The sequence below is a fragment of the Cavia porcellus genome, unplaced genomic scaffold, assembly GCF_034190915.1.
Source record: "Cavia porcellus strain 051 isolate PalLab524CR breed Dunkin Hartley unplaced genomic scaffold, mCavPor4.1 scaffold_31, whole genome shotgun sequence".
Taxonomy (NCBI): domain Eukaryota; kingdom Metazoa; phylum Chordata; class Mammalia; order Rodentia; family Caviidae; genus Cavia; species Cavia porcellus.
Window position 1 is genome coordinate 31,428,628 of NW_026947514.1, and position 23,719 is coordinate 31,452,346.

Here is a 23,719-nt window from a genome sequence, read left to right on the forward strand (position 1 = left end):
CTTACTAAGGATTTTTGCATCAATATTCATTAGGGAGATTGGCCTGTAATTCTCTCTCTTAGTTGGGTCTTTCTCTGGTTTTGGTATCAGGGTAATGCTTGCTTCCAGGAATGAATTTGGAAGTATTGCTTCCCTTTCAATTTCACTGAAGAGTTTGAGAAATAGTGGTGTAAAGTCCTCTCTAAATTTCTTGTAGAATTCAGCAGTGAATCTGTCAGGGTCTGGGCTTTTCTTTGTTGGTAGGTTTTTAATTAAATCTTCTATTTCATTGATTGATACTGATTTACTTAGGATTTATATATCTTCTTGATTCAGGTTTTTAACTCATGTTTATTTAGGAACCTGTCCATTTCTTCTGTATTTTCCATCTTATTAGAGTTCTGTATTTTCAAAGTAGGTATAGATGATCTTCTGGATTTCTGCAGGGTCTGTTGTGATCTCACCCTTTTCATTCCTAATAACATAGATTCGAGACTTTTCTTTCTTTTTGTTTTGATAAGATTGGCTAAGGGTTTGTCAGCTTGATTCAGTCATTCAAAGAACCAACTCTTTGAGTCACTGATTATTTTCATTTATTTTTTTTTTAGTGTCCAGGGTGTTCATTTCTGCCCTGATTTTTGTAATTTCCTCCCTTGTACAAGCTTGTACAAGCCTGCTCTTCTTTTTTTTAGAAGGCTGAGGTTCAACATGAAGTTGTTATGTGCATTTTTTCCTGCTATGGGTATTTACTGCTATAAATTTCATTCTTAGCACTGCTTTCATTGTGTTCCACAAGTTCCAGTATGTTATATTGTCATTATCATTGAATTGTAAAAACTGTCTAATTTCTTGTTTCATTTCATCTGTGACTCATTGGTTGTTCAGTATGGTGCTATTTAATTTCCATGTTTTAATGAAATTCTTGTGGCTTCTTTTGCTGTGGATTTCCACTTTCGTTATGATATAATCTGATAGTATGCATGGGATAATTTCAATTCCTTTGCATTTACTTAAGCATGTCCTATGAGCCAGTATATAGTCTATTTTGGAGAACATCCATGTGCAGCTGAGAAGAATGTGTATTCTGATGTTGTGGGGTGGGACACTGTACAGACATCTACTAAGTCCATTTGTTTAGTTTGAGTTATTTCTAATATTTCATTATTGATTTTTTGTCTAGTTGATCTGTCCTTTTGTGACAGTGGGTTATTGAAGTATCCAAATACTACTGTATTAGGGCTTATTTGATTTTTCATGTATGGTAGTAGTCATTTTATATAGTTGGGTTTATTGGTGTTTGTTGCGTATATATTTATGATTGTCATCTCTCCCTCTTAGATTGTTTCCTTTAAGAGGATGTAGTGACCTTCTTTATCCCTCTTAATCAGTCTTGGTTTGAAATTAACTCTCTGCAAATAGAATAACTATCCTTGTTTTTTTCTGATTCCTGTCACAAGGAGTATTGTTTTCCATCTTTTGACTTTCAGTCTATGAACTTCTTTTTGAATTAAATGCATTTCTTGTATGCAGTATATTTTTGGACCTTGCTTCTTGAACCATTCTGCCAGTCTATGTCTTTTGATTGGTGAATTGAAACCATTAACATTGATGGTTAAAACTCATTGGTATTGACTTATTCTTGTCATGTTATTTTCCTGTTGTCGGCTCCTCACTATTCCCCTGCCTCTAACTGTTTGCCTTCCCTGGTGAATTCCTTTTGTTGGGGCTCATGGAGTTGTAGTCCTTATATCTTTCTAGAGAGTCCTTCAGAACATTGGGAGGTCTGACGTTTTTCAATTCCATGTATGTTCTAAGTAGTAGTCCTGTGTCTGAGGAACGACTGGGTTATTTTTTCCATTCTGTGGGTTGAGTTTTCACTCTCTTTGTGATTTCTTTTGCTGTGCCAAAGCTTTTTGATAAGATAGATCCCAGTTGTTGGCTTTTGCAGTATTTTCTGTATGATCAGAGTTTTGTTTGCCTACACCTATGTCTTCAAGAGTTCTACCTATTCTCTCTTCCAGTCAATTTGTTGTTTCTCTTTTAATATTTAGATCTTTGATCCATTAAGATTTTAGTTTACTGAATGGTGATAGACACGTGTATCTTTGGCATGTGGAAAGCTAGTTTTTCCAGCACCATTTATTAAAAAGGCTATCTTTCTTCCAGCGAATTTGGGTGCCCCCTTTGTCAAAGATAAGATGAGCTTATTTGGAGTTGTTTCTGCACTTTTTAATCTGTCCCATTAACCTTTGGGTCTATTTTTTCTCCAGGACCAGGCTGTTTTTATCTAAGTAGTTCTGAGGTATAGTTTCAAATCAGGGATTGTGAAAGCCCCTGCCTTGCCTTTATTGTCCGAACTGTTTTTGCTATTCTGGGTCTCTTCTGGTTCCAAAGGAATTTTAGGAAGGTTTTCTATAGTTCTATGAGGTTTGCTAATGGTATTTTGATTGAGATTGCTTTAAATCTGTAAAACAATTTTGGGAATATGACCATTTTCAGTGTTAGCCTTTCTACCTAAGAGCAAGGGACATAGTTCTATTCTCTGCTGTCCTCTTCATTTTCTTTTTTCAGAATATTGTAGTCTTCAATGTAAAGGTCTTTTACTTCCTGTGTTAGATTCATTCCCAGGTATTTCATTTTTTTGAATGCTTTTCTAAAATGTGTTGTTTCCCTAATTTTTCTCTAGTGAGTTTATTTGTGTACAGGAATGTTATTGATTTTTGTGTGTTGACTTTCTTTCCAACTATGCAACTGAATTTAGTTATTAAATCTATAAGTCTTTTGGTGGAGTTTTTGGGGTCTGTGTAGAATGCAATATATGTAATCTGCAAATAATGATAATTTAACTTCTTCCCTTTCTATCTTTATTCTTTTTATTTCTTTCTCTTGTCCAATTGCTCTGGCTACTGTTTCCAGAACTATATTGAATAGGAGCAGTGATAGTGGACATCCTTGTGTTGTTCCTGATTTAAGAATGAAAGCTTTCAGTTTTTGTCCATTTAGTATGATGTTGGCTGTTGGTCTGTCATCGATATCTTTTATCAGATTGAGATAAAGACCATCTATTCTAATTTTCTGTAGGGATTTCATCATGAATAGTGTTGGATTTTGTCAAATACTTTTTCTGCATCTATTGTAACTATCATGTGATTTTTGTTTTTGGCTCTGTGGATATGGTGTGTTACCATATGGTGTGCTGAACCATTCCTGCATCCCTAGCATGAATCCTGCTTGATCATGGTGTATAACCTTGATGATATGCTGCATTATACTTGCCAGTATCTTTGTGAGGGTTTTTGTACCTAAGTTCACTAGGGAGATTGGCCTAAAATTCTCTTTTGGGGTTGGTCTTTCTCTAATTTTGATATCAGGGTAATATTTTCTTCCAGGAGTGACTTTGGGAGTACCGCTTTCCTTTAAATGTTGTTAAAGAGTTTGAGGAGTACTGGGATTACATTGCCTGTAAATTTATTGTAGAATCAATCAGTGACTCAGTCAGGATCTGGCTTTTTTCTTTTTCTTTTCCTTTTTTTTGTTGGTAAGTATTTGATTACATTTTCAATTTCATTGATAATTGATTACTTTATTATATCTTAATTCAGCTTTGATAATTCATATTCTCTGGGAAGTGTCCATTTTTTCTGTTTTCTATCTTATTAAAGTCTCTCAAAGTAGGTATTTAAGATCTTTTGGATTTCTGTAGGATGTGTTGTGATTTCACCTTTATTTAAAAGAATTTTATTTAAAATAATTTATCCTAATTGCATGAATTTGAGTCTTTTCTTTCCTTTTTTGGGGGGATGAGACTGGTTAAGGGCTTATCAATTTTATTTATTCTTTCAAAGAACCAACTCTTCAATTCATTGATTCTTTGTATAGTTTTCTTCATCTCAACTTCATTAATTTCTGCTCTAATTGTTATAATTTCCTGCCTCATATGACCTTTGGATTTGACTTGTTCTTTTTCTAGAAGTTTGAGGTTCAACATTAGGTTATTTGAACTCATTCTGTTTTCCTGGTGTGAAATTCACTACTATTAATTTCCCTCTTAGGACTGCTTTCATTTCAGCCAGGTATATTCTGGTATGTAGCATCAGCATTATCATTTAACTGTAGATAGTCTTTAATTTCACCTGTGACCTATTGGTTGTTTAGGAGGGTGTTTCCATGTACCTATGTAATTTCCATATGTTTAAATATTTTTGTGGTTTCTTTTCATTTCTAATATCACTGCACTATGATCAGATAATATGCATGGGATGGTATCACTTCCTTTGCATTTCTGTAAGCATGTTCTATATGATCTATTTTGGAGAACATCCAATGAGAAGTTGAGAAGAATGTGTATTCTAATGTTGTTGGGTGGAACGCTCTGTAGACATCTACTAAGTCCATTTGTTCACAAGTTTGGTTCAGTTCTGATATTTCTTTGTTTATTTTTTTCTAGTTGATATATTTGTGACAGTGGAGTACTAAGGTTCAACATTACAATTGTGCTTATGCTTATTTGATTTTTCAAGTCCATGTTTTATATAATTGGGCATAAACATATTTGGTACATATATATTTATGATTATTACTTCTTTTCTTGCAGTTTTCTCTTAACAAGTATGTAAAGACCTTCTTTGTCTCTTTAGATCAGTCTTGGCTTGAAGTTCACATTGTCTCCACATAGAATAGTTTCCCTTGCTTGTTTTCTGAGTTCTTGTTATGTGGAGTATTGTTTTCCATCCTTTGATTTTCAGTCTAAGAATTTCTTTTTGAGTTGAATATGTTTCTTATATGCAGTATGTTGTTGGATCTTTTTATTGATCCAATACGATTGTCTGTGAGGCAGGTAGAACTCCAATGAGCCATGACCAAAACAAATCTAAACTAAGGCATATAATAATAAAGATTCCAAAAACTTAGCAAAAGGAGAATATTAAAAGCTGTTAGAGAAAAGAAACAAATCACCTATAAAGGAAAACCTTCAGAATCACAGCAGATTTCTTAACTCAAGCCTTTATACCAAAGAGAGCTTGGAGCAAAGTATTTCAAGTCCTGAAAGAAAACAATCTCCAACCCAGACTGATGTACCCTACAGAATTATCTTTCAAAATCAATGGAGAAATAAGATACTTCTGTGAGAAAGAACAACTGAAGAAATTCGTGACCACCAAACCATCTATATAAAATATTCTGAAAGATAGCATAGAAAGAGATAACAAAGACTACAATTCCAAGAATATCCATAGAAAGAAACTACCAAGCAATTAAACTGGATAAGCAAGTAAAGACTGTGACACCTTTTTTTTTTTCTTGTGATACTGGAGATTGAGCCCAGAACCTTGTGCATACTAGGCAAGTGCCCTACCACTGAACTACATCCTCAGCCCTGATTCTGACATCTTTTAAACCTGTTTTCTTCTCATCCATGCCATATATGTGCAATCTGATTAAAAGGCCTATATAGTCTTTTCTTTGACACTAGCAGGAAGTTCAAGCCACACATGATAACCTTTGTCCAAGGCTTGCTTAGTAGTCACCATAAAAAGCTCATAACATTCTTTCTCTGCTTCATCAAGAATTTTTTGGGCCTTGTTGGGAGCCCCTCCACTCTTCCCAGGAAGACTCACTATGTGAGTAATATATCTTTTCATACCCCCTTGCAGCATGGTTGTATGTATGCACATATCCAAATTAAGTGTTGAGTCAGGGTCCATCCTGACTATATGTTCACAGTAATTTTATTAAGTGTTTAATGAATACAAAGGAATATTAATAAGTTTAAAAATATAAAAGTATCCATTTAATCTGTTCCTAGTGCTACAAGAAAATGCTTTGGACTGGATAATTTATAAACAACAGACATTGATTTCTCAGTTATGAAGATAGGGGAGTTAAAGATCATGATATCAGCAGGTTTGGAGTCTGAGGAAAGAAGCTGTCTCCTCTCAGGATGGCAGTTTCTTGCTTTGTCCTTACTTGGTAGCATGAAAGTTGTGTCCTAATGTGGCAGAAGATACAGAAAGGCTAGGTGGCTCTCTGGAGCCTTTATAAGGGCATTAAGTCCATTTATGAGGATAGAATCCTCATTAGTTCCCAAAAGACCTTACCACTACCTACCACCATGACGGGAATTAAGCTTCAACATGTGAATCCTGGAGGGACACAAACTTTCAAGTCATAGCAGCAGCAGCAGCAGCAGCAGCAGCAATAACAACAACAAGGCTGTAGACTTATCAACCAGCCTAAGAAACAGAATGTTACTAATTTATTTGACATGCTTCTCCCTGATTTTATGCCCTACCTAAATTGATCCTCCACCTCAGCTCATTAGAACATTTAGTCTGAATTTTTAAATATTTATCGTTCCTCTTTTAAATTTTTATATTTTAACCACAGATGTAAGCTGTACTAAATTATAGATTATTTTCCTTTGCATCATTATAATCTTGATATAAATAAAACCACACAGTATATGCTATTTGGAGACTTTCTCTTTTCAACATTGTCTTTCTATGTTATTCATATGGATTCATGTAGCTACATGCATTCTTTTTTCCTTTCCTATTGTATGTTCATTGACTATAAGTTGTTTACAGATTTTCTTTCAGTTGACACGTTGGATCCCCACTCCTGTCTCTTTATTTTACCTGAAACATTACTGCAGTATTAATACTCTTCTGCACGAGTTCTGGTAAAAATGTACAAACTACTCCAGTGTGTATGCCTAGGATTAGAGTTCCTGGGTCATACAGAAACACAGCTAACCAGTGATGACAAATTGGTTTTTAAAGGAGCAAGAAATACATTTGATACCTCACATATCTACCATTTAGATAGTCTTTTTATATCATTGTTAATTAATGCCAGAGATCAAACTCACGACCTCGCACTTGCCAATCAGGCATTTGTGCTGTTGAGCTAAAAACCTCAAGCCCCCTTTTATATCATTTATTAAAAGGTTCTTAACCTACTGATCTGTAATGTCACCTCCATCGTAAATCCAATTTGCTTGTACATGTGATCTGTTTCTGACTTTCCTGGTGTGATCTATTTTCATCTATCTTTATACAAGTGCAGAGCTGGCTTATGAATGGCTTGATTTCTGTTAGAACAAGACTCTAACTTTATTTTAAGAGTATTCTGGTTATTGTTGATCTTTGTTCTGTAGAAATTTTAGAACCACTTAGCTTGTTGGTTAAGCTGTAAGCTGGGATTTAATTGAATCTACGAATCAGTTAAAAGAGAATGAACACTATTGAGCCCACCAATATTAAACATAGCGTATCTCCCCTGCCTTACAGAAATCTTAATAAAGTGTTAGTTTTCTTCAGATAGTCATTATACATTTTTGGTTAGATTTATTCCCCTGGTTATGGGATCTAATTTTATACATTATTGTAATTGTAATCTTTTTCTAAATTAAACTTTATATTTTATCTTAGCTGTGGCTTTGATAGTGGGTATAAAAGAAACTGACTTGAATAACTTGGTTTTGATTCTGTCAGAAATTCAAGAACTTTATAAAATGTTCTGATTTTTTCTCTTGTACTTGAATAATAACTATTTTGTTTCTTTTTTGCAGTCTTTGCCACTTTGAACTCTTTTTAACTTTGAACTGCCTAGAACCTTCAACATAAAGTTGTGCAGAAATGTTTTGTTCCTGATTGTAAAGGTGAATATTTTTAATAGGTAATCTAGGAGTGCTCCCGTTTTTCTGAAAACTGACAGGGGTTGCAGACACTGCCTTTTCCAACTCAGCAAGATTAGGTAAGCTTGATCCCAGCTTCCCTGAGGCCTAGAAGCTCTTTTTCAAGATGCTTAAATCAAGTTTTCCCATGATTTCCAGTAAAAATGAAAACCCATGACCACACAAAGACTTCAACATAAATATTCATGGCAGCATCATTCATGAAGCTGAGAAGTAAAAACAGCCTACATGTTCACTAACAGGTAAGTGGATAAACAAAATATGACATACTCATACATTAGAATATTATTTGGCAGTAAAAAATGAATAACATAACTTAGTGAGACCCCATCTCAAAATAAAAAATAAAAAGGATTAGGGCATAGCTGAGTGGTAGAGTAGCCCTACGTTCCACCCCCAGTACAGATGTTGAAGAAAGAAGGTAGATTAGTAGTTCTCCAGGGCTGTGAGTGTGAGTAGGAATGGAGGGTAACTAAATCACAGAAGTGTTTTTTACAGTGATGAAAATGTTCTAAAATCAGATTGCAATAGGGTAAAAATCAGTTACATAAAAATTAGCTTGTTATATACATTCACAAATATACTAAACTTCAATGAATTATACACTTAAAATGGAAGAGCTATGGAATTAAAATATATTTCAATGAGGCTTTTTAAAAAAATTAACAAAATCACCCAATATCCCATGACAACTAACTGACTGGCGGCCATCTAAACTTAGACTTGGTGGTGCCTAGCTCCTTACTGGTTACTCACTGTATAAAAGGTGCTCTGCTGTTTGCATAGAAGGTAGAAAAGAGAAGCGGCAGGGGAGTCCTCCAAGTCACCAAACACGTGGCATCTTTCCATTTCTTGCTATTTATAATAGCGTTTCTTGCACTAGAAGCCACTCTCACCAAGTCAATGGAATACACATCCCCTCAGCAGCACCACACCTCTGTATCCAGCAGTGCTTTGGCCCCTGCTTACCTCTGCATTTTACTAGATGAAGACTAGAGAATTAGACCTTATCTTACTGTAATGTTCCAAATTTTCCACCCCAAATTTTAAAAAAAAACTGTTCTTTATACCTATATTACATATCATTGTGGTGTCTAGTTTCACTTCTGATTTGCCAATAATTATTATGTTGGATGTTGAATAATTCAATTTATCCCATTTGCTGAGGGGAATATTCGGTACTTTTCCCTTCAAACGTTACTGTAGCAAGTTACATAAATTATTTTTAATGTCAATCTAATCTTCCATCCTTAGTTAAATCCAGTTTTGTTAATATACAGGTGCCACTGGTATCCCACGTAAGTCCCCTGGGATCCTTTCCACCAATCTGTTGTGCCCATTTTCCAAATGCTGCTAGCAGCTACACCTGCATTATTCTTTGGAGACTTCCCCTTATTTGGTTGAATGACTGCCCTAGAAGATGCTTAGAAATGACATACCTCAGTGATCCTGGTGGTGCAGGGAGACCATGTGGGAGCTCTGTTGAGCACCAACAGCAGCAGAGTTGCTGTGTGGGTTTTTGGCCGCCATGATGCTGATGTAATGAGATTATGAATGGATTAGCCATAGTGGCAGAAACAAAGGCTATGCATGGGCAGAAAAGCAGACCTAACAAGAAAGACTGGTACCAAGTACTGATAGTCTTGACACCAACCACTTGGTGGCACTCTTTTGCGTAAGATCCCTCCCACCCTAAAAAAAAAAAAAAAACAGAGATTCATTTAGAGCTAAGATCAACATGTTTTCTAGATATAGGTTTCCCTTTCCTGCTTTCACTGACTTAGCCAGCACCTCTGTATAGAAGCTCACACTGACACTGGATTTCCCACATACCCTATCAATCAAAGGACCCTGTTTTGACAGAAGAAATTCAGTAACAAGGCTGGTGTTTCACTTAAACTCATACTGTAAGCTTTTACCCCAATAAAGTAATGGAATGGCCTCCAACCTGAGGGAACCAGCTTGGAGAGGTTACTTATAAAGGAGCACTATCCTTCAGGAGACATTACGTAAGGTAAAGTAAAATAGTCCACTATGGTTCACAGGCCATTAGTGGCCTGCTTGTGTTTTTATAAACAAGCTGTTATTGAAACAGAACTACCGCTCGTCATTTATATACTGTCTGGGGCTCCTTTCATTGTACATAAGTAGAATTGAGTAGTGTGACAGAGACTGAATGGTCTTCAAATATTTACTGGCTCATTCTTGCTTTAAACCAAGTGTTGTTATATGGTACTTTTCAGAATAGAATATATGAGTCTCAGAATCAAGGGGTAGCTACGTGCCAGGAACTCATTTGTGTAACTTTTTATTCCAGTTTTGAAATTTATGCTCTATAGTTTAAGAATAAGCACTAATTCTTAGAATGGGGAAATTTGTACTAGAGAACCCATCAGTAAGTTCCACTATCCTTAATGCTATGCCTGTGACTGATTATTTTAGGCTGTTATGCCAGAGATCAGCATGCAAAGAGTTACACTTGATGTGATAGTTGACTATGAGGATGATAATTTTGATGCTATATATTGATGACTAGGAGGGATGTTTAGCATTTGTGTGGGTCAACTCCAGTTTTAACTGTAATTTGGTAAGTAAAGCAACTGTAGCAAGTTAAGGTTATAGTAACCAAACTCAAAACCACACCTAGACCAGCAGGAAGGTTGGCTGACTGTAAAGAAAATAGAGAATGGTAGTAAAGAATCAGCATCAGTTCTGACCTCGGGACCAACTGCAGCAGTGGAACTCTTTGCTTCATCTTTTTTTAAAAAATTTTTCTAGAAATTATAGTTAAACAAAACTCTGGAAAAGTAATTTAAAAAGCACAGTGAAACTAATGTGCAAAGCATCCCAGTGGTACAAGGGATGGAAGGCAGCAATGTTGGTATTTGGTCCAGGTCCCCTGAATCTCCATTCATTGGTTCATTGCTCCCATTCTCCAGATGCTGCAGGTGCTTCTGCTAATAACTCACATCTGCAGCAGTCTCAGGAGGCCTGCCCCTGGTAGAGCGAAGCAATGTCACCTGATGCTCTCTGAAAGTTATGAGTTTATCCCTGTCACAACATATGAACAATGGCTATTTGATGCCTGGAAGTGTGACAGCCTCACTCTCTGGCCAGGAGATGGGAAAGATCTAGGGATGCAGTGTAGGCCTCTAATCTAGTGATTTCAGGCTGAGGCTAGCCTTTAGCTAAAATCATGGTCTTATTCTTCCCTCGCCTCCAACTCTCCACTTTCCTGATTCTCTTATGGAGTCTCATGTAATCATGTCATTTCTTTACTGGTAAAATGTCCTGCTTTCATAGTGTTTTCCTGATGTCTAAAAGTCATAATGCTTAGTTCATTAATTTTGGAGCCTATCATTTCTGTTTACACAGGAATGCATAATTACCCATTTTTCTCAACAAGTGACTTTAATAGCATTCTTTATCATTCAATTCAATTTTGTAATTTCTATTATGAACTTTGTTGGTCCACAAATGCATTTTAAAAAATTTCAAACAGATATTTTATTTTGTTATTTTTGACCTTATTTTATGGTTTTCAGATAAGAGTTCTCTATGATATCAATTCTTAGTCTGTTTTTAAAATTTTTATTTTAAAAAGACTAAAACCAAGCAAAATAAAACAGAATAAAGCCAATCAAAACAAACTAGTGTAAGTGACACAGGACTTTAAAACAAGATAATAGGAAATCAACAATGGTTACCATAATGCCTGTTGTCTTCAAAATAGTTGCCCATACCTTTAGACGCAGTAAAAATCACATTAAACAAAGAGAGACTAGAACAAGTAAAAAAAAGGACTTCAAAACAAGATAATAGTGAATCCAAAATGGCTACCATATCTTGTTATCTTTGAAATAGCTGCCCATGCCATCAGATACAACAAAATCAAACAAAACAAAACAAAATAGAATAAAACCCAACCAAACAAACCAATGAAAACGATACTAGACTTCAAAACAAGATAATAGGAAATTAACAATGGCCACCACCTTCAGAAGGAGATCCCCATAGATACTACATTGTGTACTGTTATCCTCTGAATGGGTGATCAGACTACTGACTTTAGGCCTGCAAAGTCAGCAAAACACTAACTACTGCAAGAATTAAGTTTTATTTTGCCACATTAGCTATCATCACATCCTGTGTTTCTGTGGATCAGCTGGTTGCTTAGGGTGGGTGAGATGGGGAGGAACACTGGCTGTTCTGTCTCTCTGCCCATGCACCGGCTGTTATCTGGCTGTCCCCCAGTCAGCCTGCTACTGGCACCAATTCTCAGGAGGTCTTAGGTTCTTGTTGACTTCTTGCGTTCCTCTCTCACAGTCCATGAATGGTGCTTACTCTGTCCGTCTCTTTCATCTTGTTCATTATATCTTATCCTAATAAATTCAATTTTTGTTATGTATATGAAAGGTTGCCTTTAGAATTCCTCAACTGTAAATCTCTTAGTAGTAAATTCCTTTTGTCAGCAAGGGTTTTATTGCATCACTACCATCCCCTTTTTAAAAGTGAGAATTTTCCGGGATACTCAACTCCAGATTTTTTATTTAAAATTTGAGGGTAGGATGCTACTGTCTCGATAGTACTGTGGTTGTTCAGAACTCAGCTGTAAAATTGCCTGATTTTGTCTCTAACCTTTCTTTCCTTCTTGCTTTTTTTATAGCACTTCTTTGAACTTGCATAATGCTCTACAATTTGTCTGGATGTGGAAGTTCTTTCATTTATCAGCTTTGGGTTTAGAAATCTTAAATACAAAGATCCATCAATCTGGAAAATCTTCAGCTTTCATCTCTAGGATTATTGCTTTTATTCAGTTCTATCCGGAAACTCTGACTAGGTAATTCTAATGCCCAGGAGTTTTCCATTCATTTGCATTACTTATATCTTTGCTGCTTTTTTCCCTTTTTGTTTTGTGTCTTGTATTTGGTTTTATGAGATAGGTTCTTCCTGTGCAGTCCAGACTAGCCTCAAACTCACAGCAGTGCCTCTGCCTTGGCCTCCTTGAGTACTAAGATTACAGGCATTACCACACCGAGCCTGCCCCTTTTTTCCTATACTGCATACTTTTTTGTGTACTGGGAATTGTATTCAGCACCTTGCACTTGCCAGGCAGGTGCTGTGCCACGGAGCTATATCCCTGGCTGTGCTGTACAATTTTGTTAAAAGAATTTCTCAGTTCACTAACTTTTTTCTTTAGGTGTGTAAAAACATCACTAAATGTATCATTTGGCTTTTTATTTCAGAATAAATATTAAACATAGCTACATAGATGTAGATATAGGTATGTTACTTTCTGTTTGTTTTTTAAACAGCTCGCCTTGTTTTTAGTAGTATCTTCAGTGTTCTTGTATCCAGCCCGTGGCCTTGTGTATGCCAGACAAATATTCTGCTACTGAGCTACATCTCTAGCCCTCCATTACTCTTAGAAAACATATTTTTATATTCTGTCTAATAGTATGAGTAACAGAATTCTTTGTTGTAGTCTTTATTGTTGGTTTTTATTCACGGAAACCTATAGAGTTTGTGATATTTGCAAATATAAGTTTGATGAATTGTATCTGCAGTAACTTTGTGAGGCCTAAGTTGAAAAATGCATTTCTCCAGAGAGAATTAGCATTTTGGCTTCTGTTTCTTGAAAATACTAGAGCTTGTATATTTTGGAAATAAATTACACATTGCTCAGTTTTCATTGGCATATAAGTAGTGAATTTATTTCTCCAAGCTGCACATGGGGCCAGCTAGTATGCAGGAAAACTCAGAATTTGACTCTTTCTCCAATCATCAAAACTAAAAGGCATTTTCCCCATTATCTTCCTCTGTAGGTGACAGTTTCTTTTTAGTCACCTTGTTTTATCTTATGTCATTCCTCATAACATCCCTCTTGGCAAAACCCAGACTGCGTACTTTCCCTGTCATTCTATGCAGCCATCGAAGTGTGAGACCGAGTTCATCAGGACCGGGCAGGGACCTTCAGAGAAAATGCCAACCTCAGTACCACCGTCTTCCCTGGACTTCTGCCTCTACTGCATGACTGATCTTAACACAAGCGTGCGTACTCAAACATTGGGAGAGTTTTAAATTACTTTGCTTTTAACACTGCAACTGTACATAGAGTTTACTATTGTGCCAAATGATGGAAGTTCCATTTTATAATATTATCATTTGTTAATTTTCAACAAGTAAACTAGAAAGACCATAAAAGGGTGATATTTCATAAAGTTTTAAACTGTGTCACCTGTCCAATGTCACTGGCTTTGATCCCTTAAGTAGAATCTCCAGCACTCCAATTTCAGTCAATGACCATGCACTCATTACTCTGTCCGTTTCCTTGGTTTTCACGCTTGAATCTAGAACATGCTCAGAACCTAACTTTTGTCTTTATTCCTCATTTGAAACCTCAAATTACCTACACTTGAACACCAGTTAACTTCCTGAGTTTTTGTATTTGATACTAGAACTTGCCTTTGCTCACATCTTTGAGCTTTTTGCCTTTTCTTATCATAGCGAGCATGCCACCTAACCAGATTCTACATTAAGCATCATACTATTTTTTGTTACTTGGTGTCCTGAAAAAGCCTGTCCCCATTCAAAAAATGGAGAGAGCAGAAAACTAGATAGAATCAGTTCTACATGTGACCATTTTTCTGTCTGTGATCAAATTTGGTGTTCAAAACGCAATATTCTCTAAGAATATCTGTAACTTACTATTAACAATATTGCTATTAATGTTAAGGCATCTCTTATTCCATATCGGGTATTGACTTATTGATATCATATTCAGTAAATGTTCTCTATTGCTCATCTTACATGATTCCTTCATAGTTTTTTATTTGTATAGATCTTTCAGCCTTTAGAACTGCAGCATGTGTCAGTGCTCCAAACAGGGTACACAAGGTTTCCTTGTGTCAAGAAAACATCCCTTTGAATGTGTATTTTCGTCTCCAAATAAAATACTATGGACAGAAGAATGTAGTGCTCTTGTTAGCTGGGTGTTTTCCATGTGAAAACCGCTAAACCCAGAAAAGGCTTATATTTCATTGCAAGTTTAAAAACTTGAATAGAGGAAGTTGTGGTATTCATCAGAATATGAAACAATAGGTACAGAAAAATAAAAACACATTTTCAGCTATTTTTCACTGCCTCTGGCTAAAGACTGGTTACAAGAGAATGTTGTAGAAAATTCCACCCTAAAACTCCTCACCTGTTAAACTTCTTTCCTTTTTTATTTTATGGAAAAAAGCTAAAATGCAATTTCATAACAAGATGCTAGAAGAATAACAATAGGTAATACTTTGCATATTATCTTTGAAGTAGCTGCTCAGGGTATAAAATATGGGCATAAAATATTCTTCAATCGATATTAGTACAAACCTTCGTTTTCTGTGAACAGACAAAATAGTATAACTAGCTTGCATTCTTTTCTTTCTTCCTTTCCCTTTAAAGTTTATTTTCGTATACCTTTAAAGAACTGATATGATCAAATGTCCTGCCCTCTTTCGTGGGATAGACAGCGTACTCCTGCACATTTGAAGGGTAGCCACGTCTCCTGTTCCCTAAACACCTAGCATAAGCCCCGTCTTTCCCAAGCACAGTTTCTGTCCTTGAGCTCTGCCATTCTCTAGCTTCCTACCTGGTACAGGAGGCGAAACGATGGTGAATAATGAGAGATTGGGTGAATCAGCGGTTAGTCCGCGCTCGCCTTGAGTCAGTTTGCCAGTCTTACCGCATGGGGGCGATAGGAAGCAAGGAAGGGGAGAACTGCGTTCCTGACTCACACCGCGCCCCAGAACTTGACAAGACAGGCGACTTCCCCTGAAATTAAAGAAAGGGAAAGACAGGAAAGGAGAGCGAAAGAAGAGAAGGGCATACAGACTTTATTTTTATTTCAGAAGGTATCTCTCTAGTCCTTTTTCTAAGTATAAGGAATACTGTAATGCATAGTATTTATTTTTATTAATAGTGTGTTTCCTATGTCCTTAAATATTTAGCAGCATAACATTTTTAAATCACTGGATAAATCTCCAAAAGATATAGAATAATACAACCAATCAATACAATGTATTTGGACAGTTCAAGTATTGACAGATTTTCTATATAAATAATGCTGTACTTAATTTATAAGGGTTTTAAAAAACTAAATATCATGCTTTTTCTTATGAATAAATTATAGCTAGAAATGGTGTGCTAATGTGACTGTAGATGTTTTAAAAAGAGAAATCTTGCTAAATTCGCCAAGAATTGTGTACCAGTTTATACTCCATGTGTTACACTTGAACATATTTGTTGCTCATTTCTCTATCATTCCAACAGTTCATTTTTTAGTTTTCACTAGTCTATTTGTTTCTTAAATTATAATGAGATTCAATATTTTATTCACATAATTCCTTGTTTTTATTCCTTTTTAAATTTTCCATTAGTATGCTTGATCCAAACACTTTATCTGAATTGTTTGGCTCCAGGTTGGATATGGAGTGCCCCATCACTCCCAGGATGAGAAAGCATTAGCAAAAGAATTCTGTGTTTTTTAGGAAGCACTTCCACTTCGTATGATGCATTTTATATAAACTTTTTCTTCCCCCATCTCAAAATCTTCCTGGTTTTATCATGATCTTCCCTTCACACAGCTGCCCTGTAAAGCTTGTGGAAACATCTGTGTCAGAAGCATTGAGAGTCCTCACAGCAGCAGGAAACTGAGCCCTGTATGCTGCCACCAGCTGGCAAAAGTGTCCTTTTCTTGCTCTGCTTCATTCCCCGATGGTGAAGTGCAGTCTTTCATTCACTTTTTGTGTAACCCATCCTGATGAATTAACCACTTGATATTACAGTGGCACTTAGGACTTGGGGAGGGCTGAGAAGAGGAATGAAATAAAATAATTAGCAGAAATAAAAGAGTGGGGGGGCAGGAAACCTTATGCTTAGAAGAAAAATTTAACTGGACAGTCTTGAAATAGACTTCATTACTTTGGAATTAAATCCAGGTGTTCTATTTAGTGTGGTTGGCAGCAGGAGTGGATTATGTTTTAACATTATTTTCTATGGCAAAGTTATTTTTAGGAATAATCACGAAATGAAATAAATAATAATAATGGCTAAGAAAAATTTATAAACAGTGCACATTTCTTTTGTTGGTCCCAATATCATGTGGGTAAAATAAATAAATGAAAAGATAAATGAAAATAAAGATTCCATTTCAAAAATGGGAAAGACTGAAATTTTTTTCATTGAAATTTCTATACAAAATTACACTACTGAAAAAGTTTTTAAAGATTGAAAAGTAAAATGAATAGTATGATACAAAATAATATCTGAATTGTTTTGCTCCAGATTATCGGATATGTAACACCCCGTCACCATAGTGTTATGGTTTGTGTCTAGATGTTCCCCCAAAGCCTCATGAGGTTTTAGGCTTGTTGGGAAGCATCTGAACCTAGAGTGTGTGATGCTGGGACTAGGGGTATGTGATTGCTAAATCAGTTCTCTGATTAGGTTGGCATCATGCTAATCTCAGCAATCTATATATAATGCATTAAAGCCAGAAAGAGATTTGTCTGCCATTCCTTGTTGCTTTGCTACTTTCTTCCTGCCATGAATTGTTCTCTGCCAAGCCTGCCTTGGAGCCAGCCTATTATGGACTGAAACTTCCACACACTATGAGCCAAGAAAATCTTTCTCCCTTTAACTTTGGGTATTGGGTATTTTGTCTCAGCAGTGAGAGAATAAAGACTAGTACACGTAGTAATAAATTACTACTTATTAACATTCATTAAGGTATTTTAAAAATAGTAAAATTTACTTCAAATGTCCTATCATAGAAATGCAGTCTGTTCTGTCTCCATCGGTCTTAACAGGTTGTATCTTATTGGATTTTATTATATGTGATAATATAAGCAAAAACTTTTATAGACAAGGAGATTATACAGAAACTATTGTTCATTTTCTGATAGTTGGTTCTACATACCCTGTAATACTGTCATTCTCTTGAATGCTTTTACATTGTCTTGATATGTTTGGTGCTACAGTATACGAAGTTATACTCAAAGATTTCAAGGAAAGAGACACTATGGTAACTACTTTTATGTCAGGATATCTTGTGGTGAAACACTATTTTGCTTAAATGGTTATGTTTTGACCTGAGCTGTTTTGTTGTTATACCCTCTTTTATCTCAATCTCCTTTTTTTAATTATTTACTTTTTTATTTTTATCTTTTTAATTAAGGGAAAAATAAATAAAAAATAGCAGGATATATTATAGTAACCCACTTTGATTTTCTATTAACTTGATTTGAAACCCTGTATTGCCCTCACCATCTTGTTTTGACTGATTTTCCCCTATTCTGCTTTGGTTGATAGTACCAAGTTCAGAAGTTAGGCAACAACTTGAAGACAATAAGATTCATTATGACGCCCATTCTGGTTGGCTATTATCTTCTTTTAAAGTCCTGTAATGTCTCCAATGTTTTGGTTTTATTCTTTACTGTTTTGTTCAATTTTATTGTAACTGATGATATAGGCAATTCTTTTTAAGATAGCAAGAGGCAGTATAGTAACCATTGTTGATCACCTTGTATTTTGTTTTTACATTATTTATTATGTCCATCTTTTTGATTGGACTGACTCTGTTCTGTTATGTCACATTTGGTTTTACTTTCTTCAAAAAAAGTAATAAGAACTGTGGGAGTAATAAAATACAAAATGTGTAATTGTCATTGTACAAAAGAGAGGAAAAGAAAGTGCTCTAAAGGATTTAACTATATTTAAGTGTATAAGATAGATAACCATATTACTGAGTTTTGTTGGATCATTGAACAGAACTGTTTGCAGTCTCACTGTTTGAAAGTCCACTTTATATGCTTTAATTTTGTAACTTGAACAACTATTTCTAAGATGACAGTATGTAATCTATTAACTAGTGATTTCCTAGTGTTTATTTTTTCTGAAATTCTGTATAACTTATACCCTTTTTCTGTTTTTTTTCTTTTTCTCCTTAAATAAAATAAAAAAAAAAAAAAAGAAATGCACTCTGTGTCTTATTCAGCCATAATTTCCAGAGTTGTCCATGACTCACAGTTGACTCTCTTCACATATTTGTGCTCCATGGAGAATATAAGAAATTTTTTCAATTAGTTTTTCATTAATTTCTTTTTGGAGACAGGGTCTCACTGTGTAGTTCAGACTGGGCTTGAACTCACTATGCATCCCAGGCTAGCTTTCAACTCACAGCAATCCTCTACCTCAGTCTCCCAAATGCAGAGATCATGAGGATGTGTAACCACATCCAACTTATTTGTTCATTAATTTTAACTTAAAAGCTTTTTAGCATGAAACAAGATGATGAAATAGTTAAAGAGACTTTTCAGTGAAAAGATAAGCAGATTCACAAAAATCCAATTTTGTAATAAAGTCCAAAAGGTACAAAATGACCAATATTTTTATCTCTTTCAGCATTACTTCTAACAGTTTTCAATTGTCTCTATAACCTACATTTTAAACATAAATAAAATGTTCGTCTTGTCACAGAATGACAGAACTGAAGTAACTCAAGTTTTGTTTCTTTGTGTATCATCGCTTTAAAATTAGTAAACTGTTATCAGTTTAAAACTGAAAGATGTTTTATGAAAGCTTTATGGTAATCACATATACACAATTTATGTAATAAATACATATAAGATAAACACAAATCAAACTATACCAGCAGTAAAAAATCAAATAATGGGCCAGGGATGTAGCTCAATGGTTCAAGCTCTTGTTTGGTAAGTGCAAAGTCCTGAGTTCAATTACTAGTACAGAAAAAAAAAAAAAAAAAGTGAAATCACAAAGAGAGACAGTAATAGAGAAGAAACTGAAAAATAGTAAAAATATGAACAAAATTATAAAAGTAAGTTCTGGCCTATTAATTACTTTAAATATAAATGGGTTAAGTTCTTTAATAAATATATATAGTATAGCTAAATGTATTTTTTACAAAGCCAAATTTTTTTAAAAAGCCAAATCAACAAGCCCCAATAAGAGGATACATGTAAACTGAAGGTCAATATATAGAAAAGGATATTATCATATAAATAATAATCAAAAGACAACAGAACTCATAGAAAATAGATTTAAATTAAAAAACTGACACAGTAAGCCAAGAAAATAACTATATAATGAGTCAGTTCAACAAAGGGTATAGCAGTTAGAAACATATAGGAATCTAATATCAGAGCACTCAAGTATATAAAGCTAACTAAACAGAAAAACAGCAAGACAATATGCATAGGAGATACTTATACATCTACTTTCCACAATGGGCAGATCAGCCCCCCAGAAAACTAAATTTAACAGCAGACTTGAACAATACTGTGGACAAAATAGGCCCAACATGTTCTCTAGAACATTGCATCCACAGCAGGAGAATACACTTTGTTATCAAATTTACACAGAGCATTCTCAGGGAGAAATAATGTGTTAGGAACAAAATAAGTCTTACAAAATTTAAGAATATTAAATCATCTCAAATATATTTCTGCCTATATGGTATGAAAAAGGAAATAAAAATGCAGGAAAATCAGTAAGTTCACAAATATATGGAAATTAAACAACAAAATTCGGAGTAAATAAGTTAAAGAAGAAATCAAAAAGAAAATAATTTAAATCTTCACACAAATTAAATGGAAACAACAAATACTAAAATTAACAAGATCCAATGATAGTAATTCCAGAAAGGAACCTATACTAAGAAAACCCAGTTTGAATATACAACCTGTGGTAAGAAAAATAAAAGATATCAAACAATTTAATTTTACATGCCAAGGAACTGCAAAAAGATGAACAAATTATGCTCAAAATTAGCATAAAACAGGGAAAGAAAGATTAAATAAGAAATGTATGAAATGGAAACTAGAAAAACAATACAAAAGGTTGACAAAACCTGAGGTGTTTTTTAAAAGATGAACAAAAACTGGTAATCCTTTAGTAAAACTAAGACAAAAGAAGAGTCAAATAAAAAATTATAAAGTACTACAAATACCACAGAAATACAAAGGAATGTAAGAGTTCTATGTTAACAAATTGTATAATTTGGATACAATGAGTAATTTCTAGAAACATATGACCTATCAATGCTGAACCATGAAGAAATACAAAATCTAAACAGACCAAGAATGAATAAGGAGATTGAGTCAATAATAAAAGCCTTCCATAAAAAAGTCCAGAAACTAATGACTTCATAGCTGAATTCTACTTAACATTCAAAGATTATTCTTAATTGTTCTCAAAAGAAATAAATAATGACAATGAAGTTGAGAGGAAATGTTGAGAGGTGATAATCATACTGATGGTTTTGATGGTAGTAATGATTTCACCAGTGTATACTTATCCCCAACTCATAAAACTAAAGACCTATACATGAAATATGTATAGGTTTTTGTTTGTGAATCATTCCTCTATATAGTGACTTAGAAAAAAAAAGCAAGTATTTGAGAGAGAAACAGATCTGCTTTCTCCCTAATAATTTCTGTGATCCCTGGAAACTTTATCTTTGGGATCTTGACAGTGTGTATAATGAAGGGGTGTAAACAAAGGCATTCCCCAAGTTCCTGGGGAAAATAAACAGCTCCATATTGAACAAATTATGAAGCAAAAATAAGATATCTTAGTCAAGCAAGTCAAAGAAACCTCAGTAGTATCTAACACAAAGAAATGAAAATGGTAATTACCTGATCTGATCATTACATAGTGATTACATGCACAAAATTATCACATTGTACCTCACAAATATGTACATTATTATGTATCAATTTAAATCATTTATTTATTTATTTACGTATTTTTTTGGTACCGGGGATCGAATTCAAGACTGTGTTTACCAAGCAGGCACTTATGCCACTGAGCTAACCCCCCGACCCCTAATTTAAAACATTTTAAAGGCAATGTGTTTGAAAACCTGAATGAATTTAATAAACTTCTAGAAAATTTAATTTACCAAAAGTGACTGAAAAATAGACAACTCGAGTAGCCCTACAAATGATAAGAAAACTGAATGAGTAGATAACTTCTAGTAAAGCAAGATGATATAAAGTCATCTCCCTGACTCACCCCACTAGGCACAACCAAGGTAACCACAATTTGAACACGATAAAGCAATCTTCTAATACTAAAATGGATATGGAACAGATGTTGGAATTACCTGACAAGGATTTTTAATGTGGCCACCCTAAAATACTTCAACAATCAATCTAAATTCCCTTCAAAAAAAATTTCAGGAAAGAAATTGAAGTTATAAAAAACAACCCAATAGATGTTAGAGATGTGAAATATGAATAATTTTTAAATGACTGGATTGACTCCCTAGTAGAGTGGTAATGAGAGGGCCACGAACTTTAACACAAATCAGTGTCAACAAAAGAGATCAAATAGTCTTAAAAAATGAATTGAGTCTCAGGGACCCATGGATCGGTGAGATAATACAAACATTCACATTATGAGATTTGTAGCATTATAGGAGAGAGGGTGGAGATTAAAGAAATAACAGCTGAAAGGTCTCTTAATTTGGTGAAAGACAAAAACCTATATTGTTAAGAAGCTAAGCAAATCTCAAACTGGGGAAACCTACTCAGTATTACATTACAAACTCAGCTTCTGGAAACTAAATTAAAAGAAAGAGATTGTGCAAAGAACCCGACAGAAATAATGCATTACAATGAAGGGATACTAATTTGAATGACAGTAGATTTTTAAAAATCAGAAAACATGCAGACCAGCAAAAGAAAAGAGAAAACATGAAGACCAGAAGGAAGTAGCATAGTTTTCGAGTACAAAAAGAAAAGTACTATCAACTAGTAATTTTATTATGTACGATAGTATAAGCAAAAACCTTTTAAAGACAAGGAGATTATACAGAAACCATTGTTCATTTTCTGTTAGTCGATTCTAAATACTCTGTAATGCTGTCATTCTCTTGAATGGTTTTACATTGTTTTGATATACTTAATGCTACAGTATACAAAGTTGTACTCAAGGATTTCAAAGAAAGAGACAATATGGTAACTACTTTTAGGTTAGGATTATCTGGTGATGAAACACTTTTCTGCTTAAATGGTTATGTTTTGATCTGCGCTGTTTCGTCGTTATGCCCTCTTTTATCTCAATCTCCACTCCATTATTTACTTTTTTATCTTTATCCTTTTAATTAAAGGAAAAAAAATAGCAGGATATATTATAGTAACCCACTTTGACTTTTCATTACCTTGATTTAAAGCCCTGTATTACTCTCACCATCTGGATTTTAACTGATGTTCCCCTATTCTGTTTAGCTGGGTAGTATCAGGTTCGAAAGTTTAGGCATCAGCTGTGAAGATAATGAGATTCATTATGACGCCCATTCTTGTTGACTTTTATCTACTTTTGAAGACCTACAATGTCTCCAATGTTTTGGTTTTGTCGGTTTTATTCTTTACTGTTTTGTTCAATTGTATTATAACTAACGATATAGGCAATTCTATTAGAGATAGCGGGAGGCATTATGGTAACCATTGTTGATCACCTTGTATTATGTTTTTACATTATCTATTATGTCCACCCTTTTGACTTGACCGATTCTGTTCTGTTATGTCACATTTGGTTTTACTCTCTTCCAAAAAAGTAATAAGAACCGTGGGAGCAATGAAACCCAAAATGTGTAATAGTCATGGTACAAAAGAGAGGAAAAGAAAGTGCTCCAAACTATATAACTGCATGTATATTTAAGTGTATAAGATAGAAAATGATATCACAGAGTTTTATTGGATCAATGAACAGAACTGTTTGCAGTATCATTGATGGAATGTCCACTTTACAAGCTTTAATTTTGTGACTTGAACAATTATTTCTAAGATGACAATATGTAATCCATTAACTAGTGATTTCCTACTGTTCATTTTTTTTCTGTAAATCTGTATAACTTGTACCCTTTCCCAGCTTTTTTTTTCTTTTCTCCTTAAATAAAATTAAAAAAAAAAACTAGTAATTTTACACCCTCTAAAACTAACCCTCTTGAGAAAAAAAGAAAGACATTCTCAAAGA

General features: G+C 34.5%; 1 long non-coding RNA gene across 1 annotated transcript; it reads left to right on the top strand.

The window, feature by feature from the left end:
* Nucleotides 1-4,258: 4,258 nt before the first annotated feature.
* LOC134474155 (uncharacterized) lies at nucleotides 4,259-18,763 on the top strand. Its single transcript, XR_010044801.1, has 4 exons — nucleotides 4,259-7,737; nucleotides 7,817-7,920; nucleotides 12,345-12,518; nucleotides 13,607-18,763. It is a non-coding gene; the product is annotated as an uncharacterized LOC134474155 (long non-coding RNA).
* Nucleotides 18,764-23,719: the final 4,956 nt, after the last annotated feature.